This window comes from Coregonus clupeaformis, chromosome 8, assembly GCF_020615455.1.
Source record: "Coregonus clupeaformis isolate EN_2021a chromosome 8, ASM2061545v1, whole genome shotgun sequence".
Lineage (NCBI taxonomy): Eukaryota > Metazoa > Chordata > Actinopteri > Salmoniformes > Salmonidae > Coregonus > Coregonus clupeaformis.
This window is the reverse complement of record NC_059199.1, coordinates 44,293,446-44,300,667: the sequence shown is the minus strand read 5'-3', so window position 1 is coordinate 44,300,667 and position 7,222 is coordinate 44,293,446. Positions and strand designations below refer to the sequence as shown.

Here is a 7,222-nt window from a genome sequence, read left to right as displayed (position 1 = left end):
TTCCATGGAGGGCCGAGTGTCTGCGGGTTTTCACTCCACCCTTGTACTTGATTGATTAATTAAGGTCACTAATTAGTAAGGAACTCCCCTCAGCAGGTTGTCTAGGTCTTAATTGAAAGGAAAAAACAAAAACCTGCAGACACTTGGCCCTCCGTGGAATTAGTTTGACACCCCTGCCTTAAAGGCAGCATTCTCTGTTGGATTGAGTTCTTCCCTTTTAGTGTCTAAAGAACTATCCACACTTGCATATTTCTTGGTATGAAGCAATATATTAGGCATGCATTCTAAATGGTATGCCAGTATGGACATTGGGCTTAAGTGTGTGGACTCCCTACTAGCCAATCATGGACATTACGTGATCAAAAAGTGTAAGGGGATACCAAGTATGGACAACCTGCAGAGTGAGTGTACCAGCGATGTCTCCATTATCAGACATACTCAGAGTGTACAAAATCTTAGGAACACCTTCCTAATATTGAGTTGCATCCCCTTTTGCCCACAGGAATACTAGCCCATGTTGACTCCAACGCTTCCCACCGATGTGTAATGTTGGCTGGATGTCCTTTGGGTGGTGGACAATTCTTGATACAGATGGGAAACTGTTGAGCGTGAAAAACCCAGCAGCGTTGCAGTTCTTGACACACTCAAACCGGTGCGCCTGGCACCTACTACCATACCCAGTTCAAAGGCACTTAAATATTTTGTCTTGCCCATTCACCCTCTGAATGGCACACATACACAATCCATGTCTCAAGGCTTAAAAATCCTTCTTTGACCGGTCTCCTCCCCTTCGTCTACACTGATTGAAGTGGATTTAACAAGTGTCATCAATAAGGGATCATAGCTTTCACCTGGATCCACATGGTCAGCCTATGTCATGCAAAGAGCAGGTGTTCTTAATGTTTTATCCACCCTTAATATTGTTTTTGATCCGATTGTTATATTTAAACGTTTAGGGGAGCATAGGCTATTTTGAGGGGGATTTGGAGTAATGTTTCTGATGGGGAGGCTTTTATTGTGGGCTCTCCTCACTACAGCTTGAAATGAGCCCAGCCATCTGTCAACTGAAGTTTCCATTGGTGGCCTATTCTGGGACTGACATAAAGTTAGTAGTCATTGCTGTTCACATCTTGTCTCCATGGCACTGTTGTATTTATAGATTTTTTGTTATGATCACCTATAACTTTTACTGTCTTCTTTTATACAAAGGCTGCATAGCAGATATGAATCAGCCTAAGTAAAGTTATGTATTGATATACAGTGGCTTGTGAAAGTATTCACCCCCCTTGGCATTTTTCCTATTTTGTTGCCTTACAACCTGGAATTAAAATTGATTTTTGGGGGGTTTGTATCATTTGATATACACAACATGCCTACCACTTTGAAGATGCAAAATAAAAAAAATTGTGAAACAAACAAGAATTATGAAAAACAAAAAAAACTTGAGCGTGCATAACTATTCACCCCCCCAAAGTCAATACTTTGTAGAGCCACCTTTTGCAGCAATTAGAGCTGCAAGTCTCTTGGGGTATGTCTCTATAAGCTTGGCACATCTAGCCACTGGGATTTTTGCCCATTCTTCAAGGCAAAACTGCTCCAGCTCCTTCAAGTTGGAAGGGTTCTGCTGGTGTACAGCAATCTTTAAGTCATACCACAGATTCTCAATTGGATTGAGGTCTGGGCTTTGACTAGGCCATTCCAAGACATTTAAATGTTTCCCCTTAAACCACTCAAGTGTTGCCTTAGCAATATGCTTAGGGTCATTGTCCTGCTGGAAGGTGAACCTCCGTCCCAGTCTCAAATCTCTGGAAGACAAACAGGTTTCCCTCAAGAATTTCCCTGTATTTAGCGCCATCCATCATTCCTTCAATTCTGACCAGTTTCCCAGTCCCTGCTGAAGAAAAACATCCCCACAGCATGATGCTGCCACCACCATGCTTCAATGTGGGGATGGTGTTCTTGGGGTGATGAGAGGTGTTGGGTTTGCACCAGACATAGTGTTTATCCTTGATGGCCAAAAAGCTCAATTTTAGTCTCATCTGACCAGAGTACCTTATTCCATATGTTTGGGGAGTCTACCACATGGCTTATTTTTTTCTTTAAGCAATGGCTTTTTTCTTGCCACTCTTCTGTAAAGCCCAGCTCTGTGGAGTGTACGGCTTAAAGTGGTCCTATGGACAGATACTCCAATCTCCGCTGTGGAGCTTTGCAGCTCCTTCAGGGTTATCTTTGGTCTCTTTGTTGCCTCTCTGATTAATTCCCTCCTTGCCTGGTCCGTGAGTTTTGATGGGCGGCCCTCTCTTGGCAGGTTTGTTGTGGTGCCATATTCTTTCCATTTTTTAATAATGGATTTAATGGTGCTCCGTGGGATGTTCAAAGTTTTTTATATTTTTTTATAACCCAACCCTGATCTGTACTTCTCCACAACTTTTCCCTGACGTGTTTGGAGAGCTCCTTGGTCTTCATGGCGCCCCTTGCTTGGTGGTGCCCCTTGCTTAGTGGTGTTGCAGACTCTGGGGCCTTTCAGAACAGGTGTATATATACTGAGATCATGTGACAGATCATGTGACACTTAGATTGCACACAGGTGGACTTTATTTAACTAATTATGTGACTTCTGAAGGTAATTGGTTGCACCAGATCTTATTTAGGGCCTTCATAGCAAAGGGGGTGAATACATATGCACGCACAACTTTTCCTTTATTTATTTTTTAGAATTTTTTGAAGCAAGTTATTTTTTTCATTTCACTTCACCAATTTTGACTATTTTGTGTATGTCCATTAGATTAAATCCAAATAAAAATCCATTTAAATTACAGGTTGTAATGCAACAAAATAGGAAAAACGCCAAGGGGGATGAATACTTTTGCAAGGCACTGTAGATCAGTAGGACATTCTGTACTAGTGGTGGTCATTTTTAGGCCAGGGTTGTTTTTTTCCCCTCAACGTAGGTGGCACACAGTTCTTGTCCCCAGTCCAAATATATTGTTCACATATACATTCAGTATTTTTCAACTCAATGTTAAATGGTTCCTCACCCTGAAAGTAGACTATGGGCTAGGATAAACTGTCATCCATGGCTCTGTTTTCTTTTAACAGACACCACAAACTTCAGCTAATTTTAGCCACCGCTAGCTAACAATAAATGGGAGTGAGCTAGCTATCTGTGGCTAAAGTTAGCTGAAGTTTGTAGTGGCTGTTCAGAGAAAACCAAACCATAGATTACAGTTTCGTCTGGCCCATAGACTACCTTCAGGGTGAGGACCCATCTAACATGATGTTGTAAAATACTGAACTTCCCCTTTAATACTTACTGTATGTGATTTCACAAAATGTCAGATGAGAAAACAAGTGGATACCAACGAAAATGAGCTTTACAAATGCATAGTGTCATTGGCACACCTGCTAGGTTCCACTATCAAAGACTGTCACTGTGTCTGTATGGTGCTTTTATCATTTGAAAATTGGTTGAACTAATACTAATATGGTCAAAATATGATGTGTATGATGATATGTGAAAATAGCACACCTGATTGTGCAGATTTTTGGACATATCACCATTGACTAACTTCCCTATATGGCCTTATCTAACCCTGCCAACCACCACCTATCTAAATAGGGCAACCTTTTCGGGGGGGGGGAGCACTTTAATCCAGAGTTTTCTGGAGGATGTGAGTATGGATTAGGATTGTTGGCATGGGAAGTGACAGTCCGTGACAACACAACCGCGGGAGTCAAAAACATTTACACGCCCAGCCCCCTTCCGCCCCTGCTGTTGAAAGATTGGCTGAACAGCTGTTGGGCTCCAGGTGGGCTCGGCTGCTCTCTGCTTTATAAAACTGGATACACCAGGCTCAGTAATAAACATTCTCTCAGACAGTCACATAGATAGAGAGAAGCTCTGTTTTTTTTTAATACTTACGTCTGCTAGGTCATCACTGGTTCAGCGAAACTTTACTCTGAGAACTTCTGTCACCTGGTTTAGAGAAACTATTCTGCCATCTGTTAGACTCTATAGTCTATCCTCAGCAGTATGGCTACCTTCGTCTCGGTGAGTTGTTTTGCACAGCATCAGCATTCAGCACGCTCAACAGCCTGACTCAGAATCTACTGACACTGCGTTTTTGTTTCTGTTTCGCGTAACACCTATGGGTGCAGTTTGGCTCAGGGAAATTATGGATGTGTTGGTATCAAAGGTTTGGGATGTCATTTGGGATGTGCTTGTCAGTGATGTTGAATTTGTTGTTTTTGGGGTGTCCTTATCTCGGTTAACACAGAACTAAAATCTTGCGTAATTTGGTCAGATGTACATGTTTACGTGTATGTTTACGTAGTCTATCCACGAGAGATTAGGGGAGTCCTGGCGTCGTTGGGTGGGGTAGATTTACTTGATTTCGTCATCGTTATGTTACAACAAATGTAACACTAACACTTTTTGATCTGCTTGAGTAAGGATTTGGTGACGGACTGATGCCTGTTCTGTTTGTGTGCTGCAGGGCACGTTATAGGCTGGTAAAGTTTCAGTGGACCGTGTGACAGGCCGTTTGTGTCGCTGTTTATAGACCCAACTCATAAAACGACCACACGCACTTTAAACGTTCAGGCCACAAATGGTTGTTGTCGGGCAGGACAGGCAGGGCTCCAGTAGATGCCAATCAGTATTGGATCACTGGAACAACATTGACATTGACTCCCAGCGGCTTAGTTTCAAGTGTGTATTACATTTCCAATGCCATATAATAAATATATTAGGCTAGATTTCATAGGCTTTGCATGTGCCTCATTGCATTTGATTGACTTGTACACAATATTTAATGGAAAAGCACAATGAGGAAATATTTGAAATGCAAAAGTCCGTATGACACATTACACAGGCCATTTTGTAGCCTTTAAAGCATAGTTGCAGAGATAAAAACACAGCAGATGTTTAGTAAGTGAATGGTCTCAGGAGGAAAACTGTCTTCTAAGTAATGATCTGCTGTGAGAAGGAGGGCAGAGGGTGAGACGAAAGGAGAATGACTGAGAGACAGTCTCTTGAGCAGGGGTTGGAACCAATATTATTTTTCTAATTGTTTAGCTCTGAAAATAACACTTTTTTTTTTTGTTCAGTTCCAACCAGCAAAATGAAGTTCTGAACCGGTTCGAACCCCAAAAAAGTAACGGTTTATATTGTTCCTTTCTGGGGTTTTTTAAACCTCTGAAATCATTACTCTATTCCCTATTTAGTGCATTACTTTTGACCAGGGCCGATAGGGTCTTTGTGTCCTCTTAAGGATCGATTTGGAAAGAAACATAATCTCCACAGGAGAATCATGTTCCTTATGTGAAATTTTATCGAAACAATGAGTTTGTCAACATTACTCGTGCTTATAATCTCATCCCATCCTCCTCTCCCCATCCCAGATGGCTACCTGCCATACCTATAACAACACGGCCAGGCACAACGGTGTCAACAGGGACTTCATGGCCGCTCTCTCCAAGAGCCACGGGAGCACAGGCAAACGCAAGACTCCCCAGTCCACCAACAGAACCAATGCCATGGGCATACCAAAGTCTGCCTCCAAAGACAAGACAGCCTGCAGTACGCCAAGGTAAACAAACAATACCAGGCATCTGGTACCTAAATTGTCAACTATTTTATTGATATAGGCTATGTCTCGCCGAGGTGAAAATCAGCATTTAAGGGACTTCTTGGGAAGTGAGGGCAATAGATGATATCACTAAACTGATGGACAATGTGTGGTCCTATACTTTTCAATAGGTCACCTTTAATCTGTGTCAGTGTGCAGATTCTGACATGACTGTATTTCCAGGTCAATATCCTCTGAGGCCACCAGTTCCTCCTCGACCTCCAAGCCCGCCAGCGTGAAGTCTGCCTTCTCCCGCCTCAAGCGGTTCCTCATGCTGGAGGACAACCAGAAGACCAAGACCAAGGGGAGGACTCAAAGACTTCCTCTCCTCTCTCTGAATGACTGACAAACACTTGGCTCCACTGCATTGGCCCAACAGTCAGCCATTACGCCACCATGATATGACACTGATACACCAGGCTCTCGCTGGCCTGCTTACAATTCAGAATGGCCCTGCAGGAATTCAGAATGGCCCTCCTGGAATTCAGAACAACAAGGGGGGAGGGGTCAGCTGTCAGTCAATAAGTTCTACAGGGCTTCCTGTTGAGCTAATTAAAGGGATATGTTTGTTTCTTCACATGCCACCCCCCAACTGCCCCTGAGGTCCCCCTTCCGTAGAATGGTCCCACACCACGGCATCCTTGAGGAATTCCATTGTCCCTATGGATGGCGCGAACGGCATCGGAAGCGAAGCTCCCCCTTCTCTTCCATGTTATTTATGACGAGGCAAGCAGAATAACTCGTTTCGAGTTATAGGATGTTTTGATTGAGAGGGTGATTGTAACAAATAAAAATCACATTTATATGATGATAAATATGACTTATACGTTTATATTAACGCTTAAGTTTCATGCTTCTTTAAGTATTTATTTATGTATTATTGTTTTTTTTGTTCTCCTCACTTATTTTATTGGTTGATTTATTTTCGCGGACTTAACTTTCTCACTCTTCTCTTGTGAGGTCACCAGCCAAGTAGGGCTGATCTGTAGCTGTTTACACGTTTGTTTATGTGGTGTAACTATCTTATGATCACTGTGCCAAATGTTTTACTTTTATGTAATGGTCAAATGTTTATATACTGGTGGTTTTGAGATGATCATATTTGGATGAATGGGACGCATCAACTGTTTACAATGAAATAGGTTATATGTCTGAACTTCAATGACAAACCAAACATGTCATGAATTTCTTTCAGTAGTTTCATGTTTGTTGAAGATGGCTTTCATGTTGAAGGTTTCACTTTTTACCTGTTAGTTTGAAGAGTTTTTACGTTACAGTTTAGATTCACAATGTCTATTAGACTGCTTTTTCTAATGTCTGCTTTGTTCCAACACACTTTCTAATGCATTTAGTGACAAATGTTTTTCTTTGTTCATAATTAATCCAATGTAGCATTGCACAGAATCCTGAAATACCTCATATTTTATATTCTGTGAAATAAAAACGTTTTTCAGTCTTATTACTGTGTTGCATGATAGAACTCAGATATGTTGCGTGTCAGCGTTGCAATGCATTCACCAGTTGGGGTGGGGGGGGGAGTACCCAATTGTCATACTTGAGTAAAAGTAAAGATGCCTTAATGTAAAATACTA

At 41.9% G+C, this 7,222-nt stretch overlaps 1 pseudogene; it reads left to right on the top strand.

The window, feature by feature from the left end:
• The first annotated feature begins 3,790 nt into the window (after positions 1-3,790).
• Positions 3,791-7,089, top strand: LOC121571808 (annotated as a pseudogene).
• Positions 7,090-7,222: the final 133 nt, after the last annotated feature.